This window comes from Coturnix japonica, chromosome 1 (assembly GCF_001577835.2).
Source record: "Coturnix japonica isolate 7356 chromosome 1, Coturnix japonica 2.1, whole genome shotgun sequence".
NCBI classification, from domain to species: Eukaryota; Metazoa; Chordata; class Aves; order Galliformes; family Phasianidae; genus Coturnix; species Coturnix japonica.
This window is the reverse complement of record NC_029516.1, coordinates 136,300,941-136,322,051: the sequence shown is the minus strand read 5'-3', so window position 1 is coordinate 136,322,051 and position 21,111 is coordinate 136,300,941. Positions and strand designations below refer to the sequence as shown.

General features: G+C 36.3%; 3 pseudogenes; 1 reads left to right on the top strand and 2 right to left on the bottom strand.

Annotated features, from left to right (window-relative positions):
* The first annotated feature begins 573 nt into the window (after positions 1-573).
* Positions 574-1,598, top strand: LOC107308039 (annotated as a pseudogene).
* A 10,756-nt stretch (positions 1,599-12,354) lies between these two features.
* Positions 12,355-13,194, bottom strand: LOC107308037 (annotated as a pseudogene).
* A 5,606-nt stretch (positions 13,195-18,800) lies between these two features.
* On the bottom strand, positions 18,801-19,720 carry LOC116652983 (annotated as a pseudogene).
* Between the last annotated feature and the right edge of the window lie 1,391 nt (positions 19,721-21,111).

Genomic DNA, 21,111 nt, shown 5'->3' with positions numbered 1-21,111 from the left:
TGTCAAGGACACATTACTATTGTTCAACATGGTGTCCAGCAAGGACCACTCAGGTCTTGTTCTACAGACCTTTTTTCCAGCTGAGTAACTCTCAGCTTGTACTGATGCCTGGTGTTATTCTTCTCCAGGTTCCAGATTTAGCATTTCCTCTTGTTGAACTTCATTAACATCCCACTGATCCGATTCCCCAGCCTGATGAGGTCCATCTGAACATCTGCACAGCTCTCTGGCACTTTTATTTTTGTCATCAGCATACCTGCTGGAGGTACTGTTATCCCTGACACTTCATCTCCCATTGAGGAAGATGCTGAATAGGACTGAAACCAGAATTAACTCCTAGAGTACACCATTAGTTATTGGCCTCCGTCTATACTACACACCGCTGATTTTTCCCACTGGGCCTGTCTGCTCTTCCCATTTTCAGTCAGTCTCCCTGTCTTCCTATCTATCCTCATACGTTAGAAACTTGTCTGTGAGGATCTTATTGGAAGCAATGTGAAAGGCTTTAATGAAGTCCAAATAGAAAACATTCAGTGCTTTCCCTTCATCTGTCAAGTCATTCATTTGTCTGCCATGCCAAATTTTGAAATGGTTTCTGGCATTATTTGTTCTGTGATTTTCACAGGAATTGATGTGAGGCTGACAGAGCTGATGTTTGTCTCACAGCCCACGGTGGTAATGTAAGGCCAATTTTAAATCTGAGAGCTTTAAGTTTAAAGTTTTACTGCCTCCTTTCAAAGCTAAGTTTTCTTTATGCACCTTTCTGATTCTGAATTTTAAAAGCTGAGTCTTATATCGTGACAAATAATAAGCAACTTGGACCAGAAGAGACAAGGACAGAAATAAACTATGTATAGGTCTACAAATCCTTTCATGTCATTTTATTTGTTTACCTATTTATTTTATTTCACTACAAGATAGAAAAGTGAAGAGCTCAGGTTTAGACACATACTAACATGACTATCCTGCTTCTGGGTTCTTGGCCAGAATACTGTGTAGAGGAAATGGACCTGAGGGTATTGATTGATGCTCGGCTGAACATGAGCTGACAGTGTGCCCAGATGACCAAGAAGGCCAACAGCATCCTGGCTTGCATCAGAAACAGTGTTGCCAGCAGGAGCAGAGAGGTGATTGTCCCTCTGTACTCAGCACTGGTGAGGCCTCACCTCAAGTACTGTGTCCAGTTTTGGGCCCCTCACTGCAAGAAAGACATCAAAGCCCTGGAATGTGTTCATAGGAGGACTACAAAGCTGGTGAGGGGTCTTTAGCACAGGCCATATGAGGAGAGGCTGAAGCAGCTGGGAATGTTCAACCTGGAGAAGAGGAGGCTCAGAGGAGACCTTATTGCTCTCTGTAACTTCCTGAAGGGAGGTGGTAGTGAGCTGGGGGTCCACCTCTTCTCTCGTGTCATTAGTGACAGTACCAGAGAGAATGGTTTCAAGCTGTGTCAGGGGAGATTCAGGCTGGACATTAGGAAGTATTACTTCTCAGAAAGGGTGGTCAGGCACTGGAATGGACTGCCCAGGGAGGTGGTGGAATCACCAACCCTGGAGGTGTTCAAGCAACAATTGGATGTTGTGTTGAGGGATATCGTTTAGTGGGAGCTATTGGTAAAAGGTGAATGGTTGGACTGGATGATCTTTTAGGTCTTTTCCAACCCTGGTGATTTTATGATTCTATAAATTAAAAACTGGTTGCACAACAATCATATTTTGTATTGACATGACTTTTTTTTTTTTTTTTTTTTCTTTTCTCACTAGTCCTGAAAACTGATTTGATCAAGTAACTATGAGAGTGAAAAGTTATTGTCATGGCTTTATGATTTTTGATTATTTATATTCCACATGATAACATCATGTAGTGCACTGGGAGTTAGAGTTAATGCTCCAGTTCCAGGCACCTGTTCGAAAGAGAAGAAAGAACTGCATTCCCCAGAAAACTGTTCACTGTTTTATCATTCCTGATGAGGGTAACATATAAGGCCTCAGTAGGTCACCTGACATCCCTCTTTTCAATCGTCAGGCTCTCTCACTGCTGCTTGTCCCCACTGCATGCCGTTACTGCAAGGATTTCAGGTTTTTCAGACACTTTCTGTCATTCTATTTGATTTATTAGCTTTGATTCTAATTATATTGTATTATAGTGTGTTATCTTGCATTCCAATACCATATTAAGTAAATTAATTTGTTTATCCTCAGGTATTTGCTGCTGTTTTTAATTACTTTGGGGTCCCCTGTTTCCCCTTTCTGGAGGCAAGGATGTGCAGATCCTTCTGCCCCTCTAGTCATGGAACTAGGCCAAACCGACTCGTAAACTATTTGACAGTTGTAAATACTGGATATCTGTTGTAGTTCTTAGATGCTGATTGGTGACGTTGCAATCAAAGCTCTTAACTTACATGTTATTGCAAAGCACAGAATAATGAATGGTGTTCAGTCATAGATGGCTGGTTAGAGGGCAATTACTATTACTATAATCCATGTTGACAACAGAGTTCTTACCTCACTGCAACCTAGATCTTTAAAGAAAGGGATGAAATCAGTCTGTCAAAGGTACAGAGATGGTGCTTTTTTTTGCTTTTGTTTGTTTGGTTGTTTGTTTTTAATCCTTATGTAACTTCAGTTGTACTTCCAAAAAGAGAATTTCTTATTGAAGGACAACACCACAGGAATAAAGAGAACAGCTGGCTATTTCACTTTCAGCTTCTAAACACTTTTTGAGCTGTGGATTAAGATGCTTCTTATAGAGTAGTTTGGTTTGATTTAGAGTTCTGCCATGTTTAAAGCTCTCTAAATAGTGTACTAGAGATGATATATCTCTAGTATGATTTTGTATTATTCATAATGATTTTTGAATGTAGATGTATTGGAAAGGTTGACAAGTTGCACCAGGGAAGGTTTAGATTAGATATAATGACTAAATTAATTAGAGAGAGAACAATTAAGCACTGATGTAGGCTGCCCAGGGAACTGGTGGAATTTTAAAGCCAATAGAGGGAGACCAAATAATGGCATTTTGCCTGGTAAAATAAAGCAGCTACATTTTTAATATTCAAAATTTATTTTTATTTAAATCATTGTCAGGGAGTAGTTACATTTTTTTCATTAAATAATCAAGTTTTTAAAACTATTCAGATATTACAGTTGTTCTGAAAATACTAATGTGCCACTTATTCACTTTCAGGGTAAGGTGCCTGCATGTAATTTTATTTCAAGGATGTAATTATTGCAAGAAATAAGAAATCTGCTGAAGTACTCGTAAGCAGTCCTTTAAAATCAATTTGTACATAATCCAGAATCAGTCTTTACCTACTTAACCTTTAAAATCTGAAATAATTTCTCTTAAAGGCAATCATCAGAATAGAGATAAATCATAGAATCATAGAATGACTTTGGTTAGAAGGGAGCTTAGAGACCGTTTAGTTCCAACCCCCAAATAAATTTAGTATTTTAATAAATGTTTTTTTTTTTTTTTTTCCCCAAAATTGGCCAGTGAAAATATTTTTTTTAATACTTTGAACTTACATATTCCTAAGAACAAATATTTTGTATTAACCTAGCATTTAATTATTAAATTACAATATGCTTGCAAACAATACTGTTTATATATATATATTTTTCTTTATTGTTACTGTTTGTGCTGAAATCATTTTTTTTTTTACTCCTTTACATTAAAAACTGAATGCAGGGAATATTACTACATAGATTAATTTAGATCTGTATTTTTTATTTTGATATTTTAAGTCTTTGTTATAACAACTTATAATATTGAAACCAGACAAACATTCCAAACACAATAGTTTCAATCAGAGTTACAGCTTTGTGGTGGTTTTCAGGTCATATAACCTTTGTAGTATTTAACATATATTTTTAGAATTATAACAGTAAGCCAATTAAGATGAATTATTTTCTTCTTAACTATTAATTGATTGCTACCAAAACTCTGAATAGGCAACAACAACAACAAAAAGACTTTAGATATGTCTATAAAACCTAAATTTCTATTTCTCTATTACAGTTTACATCAAAAGTTAATAGATCATGGTTTAGTATCAGATGAAGTAAATATACTGCTCTTTTTTCTGCATGTGCATGTTTATGACCATGGTAATAAAATGTATGCACATTACTTTCAAGGTAATTGATTTTTAGATATGCACTGAATAAACAAAAATTGTGCTAAATAAATTTATCATTTGAAAATTAATGTGTATTTTATTGGTTTCCTAAGGGATTCTACATGTAATTAACACTGTTTACTCCTTCTCTTGTACTTTTAAAGAAATGTGCTGGTGAGGTCTTACTTAAAGTACTGAGTCCAGATGAGGAGTACTCTGTACAGTAGATATGTTAACCTGCTGAAGTGCATCCTGAGAAGGGCCACAAAAATGATCCATGGAATGGAACATCTCTCCTATGAGGACAGACTGAAATAGCTGCGGCTTCTCAGCCTTGAGAAGAGAAGGCTGCAAGATGTCCTGATAGCTGTCTTTCGGCATCTAACAGGAGCTGTAGGAAAGAAGTGGGCATACACTTCAGCAGGATCTGTGGCCAAAGAGCAAGGGGAAATGGCTTTGAGTTCCATGAAGACAGATTTAGGTTAGATATAAAGAAAAAATGTTTTACAGTGAGGGTGGTGAGGCACTGAAAGAAGTTACCTAGTGATGTGGTTGATACCGCATACCTGGAGACTTTCAAGACAAGGCTGGATAAGGCCCTGGGCAGCCTAATCTAGATGTGGTGTTGCTGTTCACTGCAGGGGAGCTGGACTAGATGACCATTAATTGTTCCTTCCAAAACTAAGGATACTATGAGTCTATGATTCTCTGATCATGAGCCCAAATACTCACTGATTACATACTGTAGTTAAAATCTGACCTTTAATGTTTTTCTTAGTGTGGGAAAATGACTCTATTACTAGCTACATCCATTCTCTGCTGTACTGCCTCATTATTGGGGTCTGGACTTGACTGTCTCTGGAGATCCCTTCTAACTCCTATAAGTCTGTGATTCTGTGTGATTATAATTTGCAGTCTTTTTAAACTGCCTATGGAAATCTCATTGAAGATGAAGGATGTTTATACTAATGTATATGAAGATATATGTGCATTTACAAGTTTTTTTTTGTTTGTTTATTGTTTGTTTGTTTGTTTGTTTATATGTAGATCATTGTAGATGTTCTAGAAACTTAGTATTATTGAAAGTTGAATAGTTCATATGTGCCCATCTCTCAAGCTTATCCAGGTCCCTCTGGATGGCATCCCTTCCTTCCAATCATGTCAGTCACACTGCTCAGTTTAGTGTCTGTTGTGGTTTAACCCAGCAGCAGCTCAAAACCACACAGCCTCCCAAGTGGGATGACTGAGAGAAATGGAAACAAAATAGAACTTGTGGGCTGAGATAAAAACTATTTACTGAGACAGAAAAGGAAAATGGAAACAAAAATGTGATGATAACAATATATATATATCCATGGTGCAATTACTTGCCACCCACAGATCAATGCCCAGTTAACAATACAACTGTTCATTGAGAAATGACCTGATAACATCTCATGACCTACCAGTCAACACCTAGCCAGTCCCTGATCAGCAGACGATCCCTCAACCAGTTCCCCAAAGCTTTATAGACTTCTTCATGCTTAATTCAGGTCGAATTTCCTGGCCCTGCTCCCCACTCCTGCCATCAAACTGTAATGTTTGTAGCTTTTTCCAGCTGAGTTGTGGGGTGCACACCCTCACTTAACAACAACCAAAACATCAGTGTTCTGTTAACACTGTCTCAAACTAAAATCAGAAGAATGCTTTCTGCAAACTTGCTGAGAGTGTACTCAGTCCCACTCTCCATGTCACCAACAAAGATCTTAAATAGGTACCATCTCCATACTGATCCCTGGGAAATTCCACTTGATCTCCACCTGGGCATAAAACTCTTGACTGCAACTCTTTCAGTGCATCCAACCAGTCAATTCCTTATGTACAGAGCATTCCATCTGTCAAATCCACGTATCTAAAATTGGAGATGAAGTTGTTGTGTGGGACAATGTCAAACTGTTTATTTAAGTTCAGGTAGAAGATGACAATTGCTCTTCTCTTATCCACCAGTGCTGTGATCCTGTCACAGAAGGCCGCAGAATTTGTGAGGCATGATTTGCCCTTGGTGAGGCCATATTGGCTGTCACTGATCACCTATTTGTTCTCCATGAACTGGAGCACGGTTTTCATTTGGTTTGTCTCTGAGACATCTACAGGGCTATATGAGCATGACATTTGAGGGACTAAGGAAGATTTCTTAATGTTCTGTTTTGAGGGAAAGTAATGCTCCATTAGGATATGCAGTAGTATTTCTGAAAATAAAGAACGGGAATTCAGATTGTTTTTCTGTAATAACAACAACAGTGAACAAAACAAACCAACAACAAAAATCACAAATAAAAACCTATGTAAACAATCAGTAAATTTAGAAGGGAAAAAAAAAAAAAAAAAAAAAAAAAGAATCACTGCCACATTTCCTTATCAGGAATTATGAGAAGTAACATAATTTTTATTTGATTTTGTTAGATTTCTTCCTTTTTCTGATGTCTGTGATTTTTTCCTACTCTTAGATGCATATTTCATGTTACTATTCCCAAAATGCAATTTTAACACAGTAAATTTTTCTTTTAAACAACTGTCTTACAGTCTACATTTCTTTCCTTCTGTTTATCCATGTTTTATTTCCCTCTCCTTCTGTTATCTGTTATTTTAAATATTTTTTACCTCAGTAAATTTTGTCCCTTCTGTCTGAAACATCTCTGCCCACACTCAAACCTAGAAGCCCCATTTGATGAAGTAAAGTAAAATTTTAGTAAAAAAGAAAAGAAAAGGAAAGGAAAGGAAAGGAAAGGAAAGGAAAGGAAAGGAAAGGAAAGGAAAGGAAAGGAAAGGAAAGGAAAGGAAAGGAAAGGAAAGGAAATGTGAAAGGTAAAGGGAAGGGAAAGGTGAAAGGGGGGAGGGAAATAAGGGAAGGGAAGGAAAGGGAAAGGGAATGCGGAAGGGAGGGAAGGGAAGGGAGGGAAGGGAAAGGGAAGGGTAAAGGGAAGAGGAAGGGAAGGGAAGGGAAGGGAAGGGAAGGGAAGAGAAGAAAAGAAAAGAAAAGAAAAGAAAAGAAAAGAAAAGAAAAGAAAAGAAAAGAAAAGAAAAGAAAAGAAAAGAAAAGAAAAGAAAGAAAAAAAAAATCCACCACCACCAACAAATCTTATGGGAAGAGAATTAAAATTAACTTTCGTAGAAGAACCCCTGTTGTCAGAGACAGAAAAAATCCATTCAGGAATGCTGAAATATAATTTAGAGCCAACTCACTATCATTATGAGGAATTTTTTGCCTCATTAATTCATTTCTTCTACATGTTGCTACCTTTACTTTCCTGGAATTGCTGACATCAGTCTTGGAGGTATTAATGAATCTCAGGTCTATGGAAATACAATAAATTTGAAGTCATGCCAGTTAATTTCTTCAGAAATTTCAGTAGTCTTCTAAACATGTTTTAATGCATAAAAGAAATGGTAATGCCAACAGCTATTAATCTTCATCATGGATGAGTTTTAAAATGATCATCCTGTTCTTGTCATTGACTGAGAGTTTAATTTAATCTTAGTAAATATATGACTGTTTTATTTTTATCTCCATTTGTTAATCATTTGTCAGAAGACAACTAAAGAATTTCTAGATTCCTATATGCTCTTCCTTTTTCTTCTGCAAGTCAGACAGCTGATAAGGAGCCACTATGCTCATGGCAATCTTCTGAAAATATAGCATTTTTATAAGGTAGGCTTGATGTCAAGCTTCCTGAAATCAAAACAAGCTGTTTTTATCATACTGTTAACTTCTTCATGCTTTGTTTTTGATTCTAAATTTCATCAAGACATTTAAAGAGTTTTAAAATGTACAGACAGAAACCATAATTTCCTCTAAGATACTGAATTGAAATCTAATTAGAGATTTCTCTACAATAGCTCTTTTATTTATTTATTTGTTTATTACCAAAATCATTTGGTATTTTGTTATATAAAGTTTGCAGTGTAATTGCAGGAGATTCATCAAGTTCACTAGTTAATTCCATTAACACAATGGTTTCCCTCCTGAAATACTGATCAATATATTTAAATTTTAAATAATTTTTTTCTGAATTTACTCTTTAACTGATTTTAGCAACAGTTGAACTGACCCAGACTTCATTAATTCTTTATCTTTCAGACCATTTTCATCTTTTCTTAACTGCACTTTAAAATATATGGATGTCAAAAGCTGGTTATTCAAAAATTATCATTAATCTAATTGTACTCTTACTAAAAGTATCTGTACTTTCTCCATGGTTTCCTAGTTAGTGAAATATTTTTTGTTCTTTATTTGCTTGTTTGCTTGTTTTTCCCAATTACACCATCAAATTATTTCAGGGAATGACATTATCATAATGCATACACTTTAAGGAGGAACATGAACTGTCTTTGTATGTTCGCATGGCATCCCTGTATTCTTCCCAGGTGATGTGTCCTTGCTTCACCTGACTGTACATGTTATTCTTATCCTTCAGTTTAACCAACAGATTCTTGCCCAGCCATGTTAGTTTCCCATCTCTGCTTGTCTTAAACTTTCAAAAAGACATCCTTAAATAATTGCTAATTTTGCTCTATTCTTTTTTCTCTGAGAACAAATTCCAAGGGGAAGCACACAGTATAAACTGTCTGCTGCTAATAATGCATGTTCAACTTTAGATGATTAACATGTCAGAATATCTGTTTTTTGGTGCTTTTTGGATGAAAGAAATAGACAATTTTAATATTAATTACAAATTGTACTGAAAATGGTGCATCAGATTTTCTGGTTGGTAAAATATCATGCATATTACTGTGTACTTATCATTGATGTCTATGCATATCTACCATCTTTCTTTGAAATGTTAACATGTTTACGAAAGATAAGCCATGAAATTAATATGTAAAAATATGTATTCAAATTGTCTATCTCAAGTTTCTATAAAACTACTGAAAAGAAATAGATGCAGTTCCTTTGTGCAATTCAGTTTACTCTAAGGTATTCATCCAGAAAAGTGAGATGTGCTCTAGAACAGCTTGTTCTTGTCTGTGGGGGGAAAAAGAAAAAAAAAAAAAAAAAAAAAAAAGTTAAGATGTATAGATTTCTAGCACCTAGACTATCAAATTAAATGCTAAAAGTGATATCATCCTCTACATGAGTCAGACACTGATAAATAAAGCATAAATTCTTCCCGTGACTTTCACAGAAATTTACTGAGAAACAGCAGAACACTGGAACCTTGGGGCTGTAAAATATTTCAGGTGGGAAGGGAGTTAAAAACTTTTCTAATTCTGCTCAGATCAGGGTCAGATCTGAGGTCAGTCCAGATTATTTAGGGTTTTGTCCAGTTGGGTTATAAAAATCTCCAAAGACGAAGACTGCACAATCTTTCCAGGATTTTTTTTTTTCCACTGCTTGACTGTCCTCATAGGGAAAAAATATCCTTAAGTTGAGTCTGAATCCTACTTATGATCATTATGTCTTGTCCTCTGATTGCACACTGCTGTAATGGCCTTCTCTTGTCTCCTTGATGCTCCCTGTAGGTGCTCCGGAGCTGTTTTTTGGTCCTCTCAAATCTATCATCTCATTTCCAGGTCAAGTAGCTTTCATCCCTTCTATTTTCCTAACAGGGCAAGTATTCAAGCCCCAGCCATCCCAGAAACCTGCTGAATTTCCTGAATTTTAACAAAGTATTTCTTGTATTAAGAATACCTTAAAATCTAACACAGCTCTAAAGTTCATTTTTATTGGATATATTGGAGAGCTCTGGAGTACTGGAAAACACTTTTCTTTATGAATAGCCTATGGATACAGAAGTGCTTTCAGGACTCTTTGAAAATAGTACACAAGACTATAGGGCTGGACAACATGCATGCCAGTATTCAGAAGGAACTGCGTGATGTGGTCACCAGGCTACTTTTCATCACATTTTAAAAGTTGTGGCTTTCGGGTGAAAGCTCCAGTGACTGGAAAATGAGAAACATGACTCCCATTCTTAAGAAAGGAAGAAAGTAAGACCTGGAGAACTATAGGCCAGTGAGCCTCAGCTGTGTGTCTGGGAATATCATGAAGCACATTCTACTGGAAGCTATGTTCAGGCACATGCAAGACAAGGAGGTCATCTGATACAGTTAGCGCAGCTTCACCAATCACCTGATCAGTCTGGTGACCTATGATGAAGTGATGACATCAGTGGAAAAAATAAGGGGAACTGACGTCCTTCTGTCCTTCCACAAGGTTCAAGGGGATTTCAGATGGTTCCTTCACCCAGGGAATGCTGAGATAAAAGAACAGCCCAGCTGCTGTTGCAAGAGTGGCTGAAGCAGCGCGTGTGTGTTGCAAGAGCACTGAACACTACAAAATCTTTGTTTTCATATTTTAGGTAAATTTATCATGCCTTCAAATGTTTTATTACATTTGAACTTAAAAACACTGTTTATGCAGAAGAATAGATTTTCTCTGGGCTTTTTTTATCTATTCTTAACAGCATAAGTTATAGAATCCATTGATTTTAATCCATGTAGAATCCATAAATTTAATTCACTATTGTCTTAACATTAATATCATATATTATACTAAATAGTATATATATCTTACAGTTCCGAATTTTTCTTATCATAGGGAATTCTAGAGCATGGTTATAATGAGGCATTTTTGGTTGCACTCTTGTAGGTCAAGGACACTGAGAAGTGGCAGACTACACCACTAAAAAATAATTACTGAAATTTTTTTCCAGTGAATTATTGCTAACAATTAAGTAGTAAAATTATGTAATTCTCCTGGGCTATGCAATACAGAAAGCAGCTTGACTGATACTTCCAATTTGGTTTGATGTTTTCCAGGGAAATGAATCTTACTGTCCTCTTTGATCTCTATATGCTCCAAACACATTCTCAATTTTATTGTCTATTCTTACTGTTTTAAGTATATACGGAACTCAATATAATTGCGTGAGGATCTTTCACAGATCAACCACTCATTTTGCAGATGAAGTCAGTTTACAGTTTATCAGTCACATTAGAAGAAAAACTTGTTTACTGTGTATAGAGCAAGATTTTAATAAATAAGACTAATGGAATGATCAAATTCACTGTATTTTCACTTAGCAAATTAAAATGGGTCTAATTCTGGTTTTAGACAAGGCTTCTGAGTAATTTCTTCTGAAATGCCTAGAACTACTTAAGATTTTTTCACATTTCTCCACAAGACTTCTTTTCTATAAATGGCAACATGAGATTTTCCATATATTTTAGGAGCTAAGTGTATACTGGGCACACTGGGTGCTGGTTTTTCAGTGAGTGGCATAGAGTGCATGTCTATCTGAGTCTTGATAATGATTCAAAAATATGCCATGCAGAGAAATGCAAAGGAGAGTAATAGAGAACATGAAAATCAGAAGGAAGATATGAAAATATGAAAAACAAAAAAAAAATCATTTTCCTGTAGAAATAATGGTAACTGTATGGAGATTAGATATTCAAGGTATCTTGGAAGCAAATCTGAATTAATTCTGTGAGGCTAACATTTCCTGAAGCAAGTGATTAAACAAAACATTTCTGTAGACCTTCCTTTAAGTTTGTCTAAAGATGAACTTGAAGTAACACTGGGGAAAAATACATAACCCTCTTTAATTTGGGATTATAATTTTAATAAATGTTATTATTTCATTTATAAAGACGAATAAAAAACAGTCATGAGTAGACTTTACTCTTCATAATGCAGAAAAAATGCATATCACCATATCGAGTTTTGAAAAACTTTGAAAAGCAAGAAAAGGAATTAATTAAATGTAATGGTTTTTGTTTTTATATTTATGTGCTTTAATGAGAAGTTCTGTAGTGATGCTTTCTATCTGTCTATAGAGTCCCAGTTCCAATTAGTTTTTAAATCTTGACTTCAAAGGGTACTTGATCTGGTCTGTTGAACAATTATTTACCAGACATAGTTATTTAAGATAACGTTTTATTTTTATTTTATTCTTTTCCCCACTTGACCAATGATAAGTCCTGGGTTTGCAATCTGGCATGCAGAATAAGTTGCTTTCAGATTCTGTATTTTCATTCCTCTGATCACTAAAATGATACGGTTCATGAATGCATGCAGCAACTTGGTAGATACAAAATTGGGCTGCAAAACACATAGGAATGATGATTTCCTATTAAATGTTAAGTTTACAACCAGAGCATAAAATGAACAATTATAGAATCATAGAATCACCAGGGTTGGAAAAGACCTAAAAGATCATCCAGTCCAACCATTCATCTTTTACCAATAGCTCCCACTAAACGATATCCCTCAACACAACATCCAATTGTTGCTTGAACACCTCCATGGTTGGTGATTCCACTACCTCCCTGGGCAGTCCATTCCAGTGCCTGACCACCCTTTCTGAGAAGTAATACTTCCTAATGTCCAGCCTGAATCTCCCCTGACACAGCTTGAAACCATTCTCTCTGGTACTGTCACTAATGACATGAGAGAAGAGGCCAACCCCCAGCTCACTACAGCTTCCCTTCAGGAAGTTACAGAGAGCAATAAGGTCTCCTCTGAGCCTCCTCTTCTCCAGGCTGAACATTCCCAGCTTCTTCAGCCTCTCCTCATATGGCCTGTGCTCCAGACCCCTCACCAGCTTTGTAGTCCTCCTCTAAACACACTACAGGGCCGTGATGTCTTCTGTGCAGTGAGGGGCCCAAAAGTGGACACAGTACTTCAGGTGAGGCATCACCAGCGCTGAGTACAGAGGGACAATCACCTCTCTGCTCCTGCTGGCAACACTCTTTCTGATGCAAGCCAGGATGCTGTTGGCCTTCTTGGACAACTGGGCACACTGTCGGCTCATGTTCAGCCGAGCATCAATCAATACCCTATCAATACCCAAATCAATGTGCTATTCCTCAGCACAGTCTTCCAGCCACTCCGCTCCAAGCCTGCAGTGTCACCCAGGGTTGTTGTAGGCGAAGTGCAAGATGTGGCATTTGATTTTGTTGAACCTCATGCCATTGGCTTCAGCCCAGCTCTCCAGCTTGTCCAGATCCCTATGTAGGGCCTCACTACACTCAGGCAGATCTACACTCCCAGCCACTTTGGTGTCATCTGCGAACTTACTGAGGGTGCACTCCATGCCCTCATCCAGGTCATCAATAAAGATATTGAAGAGGACAGGCCCCAGCACCACTCCCTGGGGAACACCACTCGTGACCAGTTGCCAGCTGGATTTAACTCCATTCACCAATACTGTTGTTCTATATTGTTATATAGAATATTTTTTGAACCTTGAATTATCTTTTCAGATTTGTCATTGAGTTTATTCCAGTCTATAATTCATTCTGGAAGCAATTACTAGTTATATTTTCCATCCTTTGACCTCTGTCAATGTTCTTATTGTGCAGCTGACTCCAACAGATGTACTCCAGATGACAGTGGATAAATATTTAGGCCGATTTGTTTTCATTTTCTGATATTTCCTTAGTTCAACCATGTAGAACCAGTTCATACAGGCTAGAAGTACTTCTTTATTTTTTTCTTTATTTGAAAAAAAAGAAAAAAAGAATTTTTTATTTTCCTTCCTATTTTATTATTTACCATTTATAATATATGAGAAAGTGAGGGAAGCTAAATCTTATATATCTTTAAGTTTTATTGCTTATGCCTAAAGAGGAAAAATAAATCTATAACTAGTTTTACAGTGTTTCTAATTCTGCAAATAGAGGACAATTATATGTAAGTGAATTTGCTAAGAAGATAACTGCTACCAACATGCAAATGAAAAGATGGATACAGAGATACAGAGAAGATTTATTTGCTTTTAAAAGTGGTTCCTAACACACACACACACACACACACACACAAAAAAAAAAAAAAAAAAAAAAGAGTGATGTTTTTCAGTGTTTTTCAATCTATACTAGCTTTTCTTTACTCTTAATCAAAGTGTCTTTTTGTCTTCCTGTTACCTAACTCTGAAAGTTTCTAGATTATCTGTGTTCTCAGATATGGAAGGAAGGAAGGAAGGAAGGAGCTAGCTGTTTGTTACAAAATTGTCTTTGAACAGGAATGACTTTTAACTTAGATGAGTTTTATGTAAACTTGTAAAACAACAAAAAAAAAAATCACAATTCTAGAAGTTTGTGGAATATTTCTAGAAATGGTAGAAAGTGTAGGCAAGAAAGGAAAGTGTATGAAACTAGAGGAAATATCAGAGATACAGCAATATTTTTTGACAAAGCAAAAATCACAGTCTAAAAATTGGTGTATGGCTAAATGAATAAAGCCTGCTAAAACAACAACTATGGAAAGAATATACCAAAGCTGGGTAAAGCAGCTAGAAAGTAACTGGAAAAAATATATGCCAGAATTTTTTCACCGTGTCTTCACCTTGACTTATAGTATTCTCAAGTAGCGTTGAACAACTTTTTTTAGTGGGCAATCTGTCTGTTAGCATCCATGAAAACAGTAAATTTTAAATGAATATTTGACATTTATGGAAAGATCAATCAGTATGAATCAGTCGGAGAGACAGAAGGGAAGCACAATTGTAGAAACATGGTTCTAGGATAGATCATTCCAGTCACAGAAAAGAAACTTCATTGTTAAAATGTCTTCTAGTTTCTTCTAAAAGTTTTATCTCTATAGATGGATTTAGTCATATTTCCTATCAGTTTCAACATCGGACTGGTATCACTATGCAGTATCACCAAAGTGGCTTCATTTGGCTTTTTACTCTGAGATAATTTATCTCCCTAAGAAGTCCTTTATTGCTTATGTGAACTTTCAGTAAATATTAATAAATGTATGTGGATATATTATGACTATAGAAATGTTCTAGGATAAAAATGATTTAAATCTAGGACCACAAACGTTTGTTGTTGCTGTTTTTAGACTCTTTCTTTCTTTTCTTTCTTCCCTCTCCCCCTCCCTTCCCTATCCTTCCCAACACCATCAATTGAAGTATTCTAATCTGTGTGTTTGGAACACACTGAAGTAAATACACATAATCCATAAAGACATATTTTGAAGAGAAAGCCATGTTGTGAAGAGAAACCTTCTGGCTAGGGATCAAGAAGCATTTTCTTTTTGATCAAGGAACAAGAGAAAATTTGTATTTCACAAGTCAGCACAGAAGGGAACAAAAACCTCTAAAAGCTACCTTGAAAGGTATTAGTAGGAGATGGTATTAAAGTTATTCAGATTGTTTATATCATGTGGAACTCTGGTTTAAAACAGTAGAATCAGAACCAATTTTCAGATGGGTAACAGAGAACTATATTAGATCATATTAAACAATCATTCTCCTCTACTGGTTGTGATGACATTTATGTTACTCTGTAATAAATTGGAATTTGATTGGATTTGAAACACAGATTATGACAAATATAAGTTTTATTTTTTTGTTATTTGGATGTAAGGAAGAAGATAATCATGGATTATCCCCATTAGTCAGGCAGTGGGGGCAAGAAAGTCAAACATTATTTTCCTTTTTAAATTATTTTGTATAGGCAGAGAGACAGAGATTGAAGAGGGATAAGTATTCAAATTCATGTATATAAAGTATTCAAAAATGAAATATGGAGCTACAAATCTAGAAAGAAATTCTTCACATGGAAACATTTTTTATGCTAAGTGCCTAGTAATTTCAAGTGGCCACTGTAATAACAGACAATATTCAAAATAAGACAGGGATGAGAATTTCAGAAATAGCAACAAAGGAACTAATAGCAAAAGCCGTGAAAATGTCCAATTGATCTAAATTCTAAACATTTTCATTTAAAAATAAGAAAAATAAATATCAGCCTGCAACTTAGAAACAAGAAAAATGTTCTAAATGCTTATTTATTTATTTATCTTCCTTTTTTTTCCTTTTTCTTCTTTTTTTTTTTTCTTTTTTTCCTAAAGCAGATATGAAGCTAAAAAAAATCAATACCATTAACAAAATAGTAGCTGAAGGAGGTGAAAAGTTACTATTTTATGTAGATATTAGGTATCAGCTTCCAGATATTATTTTTATTTCTAGTGTGGATTGATTTCAACACTATGAGAAGAGAGAAGAGTCAGTCCGCAACATTATTTACAAAGTAGCTGCTGAAATCTGATTAATCATCCATATGAATATAGATATATTTAAAATGGAATAAACAGGAGGTACATGGTTTGTACTGGGAGAGCAATCCTCAGTAGTATCTGTTCTTGCTTGAAAAGGAAAATGCTCTCACACCCCCTCTTTAGCAGGATAGAGGGAGAAAATGGAATGAAAAAGATGATGTGCCAGCATTAGGACAGAGGTAAAACAGAACTGACTTGGTCCACCCCTGCAGCCCTCCTCTGCCAAAACCTTGTCATGCACCCCCAGAACAATATCTCAAAAGCTATGAGATATATATTGAAAGGATCTTAACAGAAAATCACAGAATAAAGCTGTAAGCAGAAGGGATAAAGAGTGAGAGAAATAGCAAGGTGATTTAATATCAGTATCAGTTTTTGTTATTGTTGTTTGTTTTTTTATTTTTTGGGAGTTTTTTTGGTTTGTTTTTTTTTTTTCATAAGAACTACAGCAAAATCATGATTTCCACTCCACCAGAGACAAGGCTCGGAATAGAGAGAATTTGGAACATGAGGGAAAGACTACTGCATAGTAAGTGGAGGGTGTGGACACGAGAGATCACAAGACTGCAAATGAATATCATACTAGACATGAAGCCAGCAAAACTTTTGTCACGGGTTACTTAGATTTACCTATGCCCGTGACAGGGGAAAGCCACCCCGTGCCCTCCCCCCCCCCCCCCCCCCCCCCAGGGCCCGGAAAGGAGGGGGGAAAGGGGAATGGGATAAAAACAGTGGCAATCTAAGGAGGAAAAACTTATTTTACTAAATATGATATCGAAATACAAGATAACACAATATAATATAATTGAGGCTAACAAATCGAACAAAACAGAGAGAGAGAGTCCCGAAAACCAAGAGGCCTACTGTGAACTCTAGGCGACATGGCTGGAACGCTTCCCACTCTCCGAGAAGTTCCGAGAGAAGAAGGAAGGCACACCAGCCTGGGAACAAGATTATATAGCGTCCTGGTCCCGTGACTTATCATTACCCCTGTTGTTCTCTGGGATATGTAGTCTTCTTCTGCGGACTGCACATTCAATAGAAGTATCCATACTTTACATGATGTTATGATGTGGAATACTGATAGCAAAATTACAAAATTACAAAACCATGACAACTTTAAAGCACGTGAAGTACTATGCAACAAGTGCAGAAGTTCTTCTTTCATTATACGTTTATACTACATACTGCTCATAGTTACAGGTTCAAGAAGAAATCTGCTCAGTAGTATAATGTATTTAATGGATACATCAATAATTAAATAGTGCTATTTTATCATTTAGATGCTTTAATTATTAAAGTACTTGTAAATTATTAATATAAATTATTTGACAATTTAATTATATATGTATATTTTCATTTTACTTGCCTTCATCATCTTTTTTTTTTTTTACTCATTTACTAGACTTATGCTTTTTCTCTGTGTGTTCATTTTTCTAACAGAATTAAGATAACTTTTTTTTTTTTTTTTTTTTTTTTTTTTTTTTTTTTCCCCTTTTGTATTCTAGGTAAGTGCATTTACAAATGAAGTTGAAAGAAAGAGGCAACAAAAAGAAAATATTGTAGAAACTATTTTACCTTCAGGATAAAAGCAGCTCTTCTTTGTCAACAGAGATACTTTCAGGAACTTTTAATGAAGCTGCAGTAGTGTGTACGTACTTGCTCTCTATTTGTTCTGGCAGTTTTTATTATTCTGTTTTTATGATTTTTTATTTTTTTCCAGCATACTGTGAGGAATGAAGATGAAAGGTTTTTAGAGCCTTTTATAAAAGCAAAAGCTACCTATTTTCTGTTTAAAATAATTTGTATGTTCTGGTCTAGAGTCTTAAAAGAATGAAGTCATCAGAACACATTAAAACATGAAGTTACTGTAAAAAAGAAAAAAGAACATTTAATGTAAAATTTATGGAGAGATGCTTTTGATTATTTCATGTGCTGACTGCAACTTTTCATTTAATGTTCCTTTATTGTATTAAAATAATTAGGAATGATTAGTGGATGGTGAAAGAACCAGTGTTCTGAACTCTTTTTCTTCACCTCTGGTACTAATATAAAGGGATTAATGCATTCCAAGTTTCAGATCTCTTGGAAGGGGGGTGAGAAAGAATGTTAGAAAGGTCCCAGTACTGTACAGGGATTCTGAAATATTTTGATAAACTGTGATATCAGTACATGATTATTTCAATGTTACTACCTAGGATAACATCAGTCTATCTCAGTCCTAACATCTTACATTTATCTCCCACTTCAAACCAGAAAGCAGGTTTTCTGATTTCTACCACTATTTCTCACTATTTATTCCTTCCAGGGCTTCTATTCCCAGATGCACTTCTACTGACTAGAAGCTAGCTGCAACGACTGACGAAATATTATTCAACTCAAAGTCTCCACAGTGGCTGGCAGGATTTGCTTCATAAACTGTCTGGAAGTAGCTTACATTCTATTATACTGTGTTTTGAGAACTGCAATATTATATTTAATCAGTGCCTGGACAGATTTACTTCTGTGCTTCACATCCATGTAGAAGAAACTTCAAGTGCAGAGATATTCTTCCTTGTACTTTCTAAGTGTTTGCTTTTTTAGAATCATAGAATGGTCTGGGTTGAAAAGGACCATAATGATCATCTATTTTCAACACCCCCCCTCCACATGCAGGTCCACCAAACATGAGACTAAGCTGCCCAGAGACACATCCAGCCTGGCCTTGAATGTCTCCAAGGATGGGTCATCCATGACCTCCCTGGGCAACCTGTTCCAGTGTGCCACCACCCTGTGTGTGAAAAACTTTCTCCTTATCTCTAATCTAAACCTCCCCTGTCTCAGTTTAAATCCATTCCCCTTGTCCTATCCACCCTCATAAACAGATGTTCCTCACCCTGTATAAATGCTCCCTTCAAGTACTGGGAGACTGCAATGATGTCTCCCTGGAGCCTTCTCTTCTCTAAGCTAAACAAGCTCAGTTCCCTCAACCTTTCCTCATAGGAGAGGTGCTCCAGCCCACTGATCATCTTAATGGCCCTCCTCTGGACCTGCTCCAAGTGCTCCATGTCCTTCCTTTATTGGGGGCCCCAGGCCTGGATGTAGTATTCCAGATTAGGCCTCACAAGTGCCAAGTAGAGGGGGACAATCATTTCCCTCTCCCTGATGGCCACCCCTTTTCTAATGCAGCTGAAACCACAGTTGGCCTTCTGGGCTGCAAGCATGTACTGCCAGCTCATATCCAGCTTCTTGTCCACCAGGACCCACAGGTTGCTCTCCACAGGGCTGCTCTCAAGGAGATCTCCCCCCAGTTTGTATAAAGACCTGGGGTTGCCCCGACCCAAGAACAGCACCCTGCACTTGGCCTTACTGAACCTCAGTAGGATAACATGGGCCCACTTCTCCAGCCTGTCTAGGTTCCTCTGGATGGTTTCCTTTACTTCCATTGTGTCAACAGCACCACTCAGCTTAGTATCATCTGCAAACTTGCGGAGGGTGTACTCGATGCCATCATCTATGTCACTGATGAAGATATTGAAGAGCACCGGTCCCAGGATTTCTAGTGCAATCATTTTAAAGCAAAACCGATTCAAGTGCTTTTTTGTTTTTGTTTTTGGTTGTTGTTTGTTTTGTGTTTTTTTTTTTTTTTGTAGAAACTTGTTGACATTTGATGTATATGTATATATACAACTTATAAGTATATATATACATATATATACATATATATGTAAATATAAGTACATATATAAGTACATACGAATCCTTCTAATACTGATGGAAGTTCCATCATCCACTTCACAGGATTTTTAGCCTGAGCCTCAAGAAATATGTCAGAGACAATACAGAGAGAAGATAAATAAACAAGACCTTTTTCCTAATGTTCACTTCAATTATTCTGTTCAAACTATAATGATAGCTCTATGATCTAGAAAACAGTTAGCATTATTCAAATTTTATACTAATAATCACTGTGTTCAGTTTAATAGCTATATTCCAAAAAATTGCCATGTACTTGCAGGTTAAAAAACAATTTAGTTTATGAAGTCAGCATTTCCTAGTGGTGCTGACAGCTACCATAAGATTCTATCTATTCATCAGAAAATATTTTCCTGAAGGAAAATTTCTTCATAGCTAAAAAAGATTAAAGAAACAATTTACAGTATATTAGAGGAAAAACCTACTAGACCTAGGGCAACAATGAATGCATTAAAGTATTAAGTATTTCCTTATTGTCAAGGAAAAAATTGTCATTTCTTCAGAATATCGGTGTGATACACTAAACTATATCCTGCAGGATAAAAAATCTTTTATTGGAGAAATTTAATTTGCCCTTTTTTTTCCGTGTTTAAATTATGAAAGTGTAGAAAACTCTGCCCACTGTGCTCATTTCAAACTTCAAGAAGACCAGAACCCACACAGATATTTTACAAAAACACTGAATGGCTTGGGTTGAAAGAGATCTTTAAGATCATCTTGTTAAAAATTCCTTACCATGGTCAGGGTTGTTATCCACTAGATCAGGCTGCCCAAGTCCTTATCCAGCTGGTCTTTGAGAACCTCCAGGAATGGGTCATCCACAACTTTCCTGTGAAGATTGTTCCAGTGCCTCACCACCCTATGAATAAAAAAATGTCCTCCTAACATACAAACAAAATCTCAACTCTTTTTGTTAAAGCCATTCTCCCTTGTCCTATCGCTATCAGACTGCATAAAACATTGGTGAGGTCTCACTGTAGCCTTCTGCAGTGTGAATAAAACCTGTTCCTTCAAACTTTCTTCACAGGAGTGGTGCTCCAGTCCTCTAATAATCTCTGTGACCCTCCTCTGGACTCTCTCCAACAGTTCCACATGTATATATATATATATATTTGTGATAGAGGCCTACGTTCTGAATTCAGTTCTCCATATGAAGTCTTATATAAGGCAGAGCAGAGAGAGACAATAAGTTCCCTCCCCCTGCTGG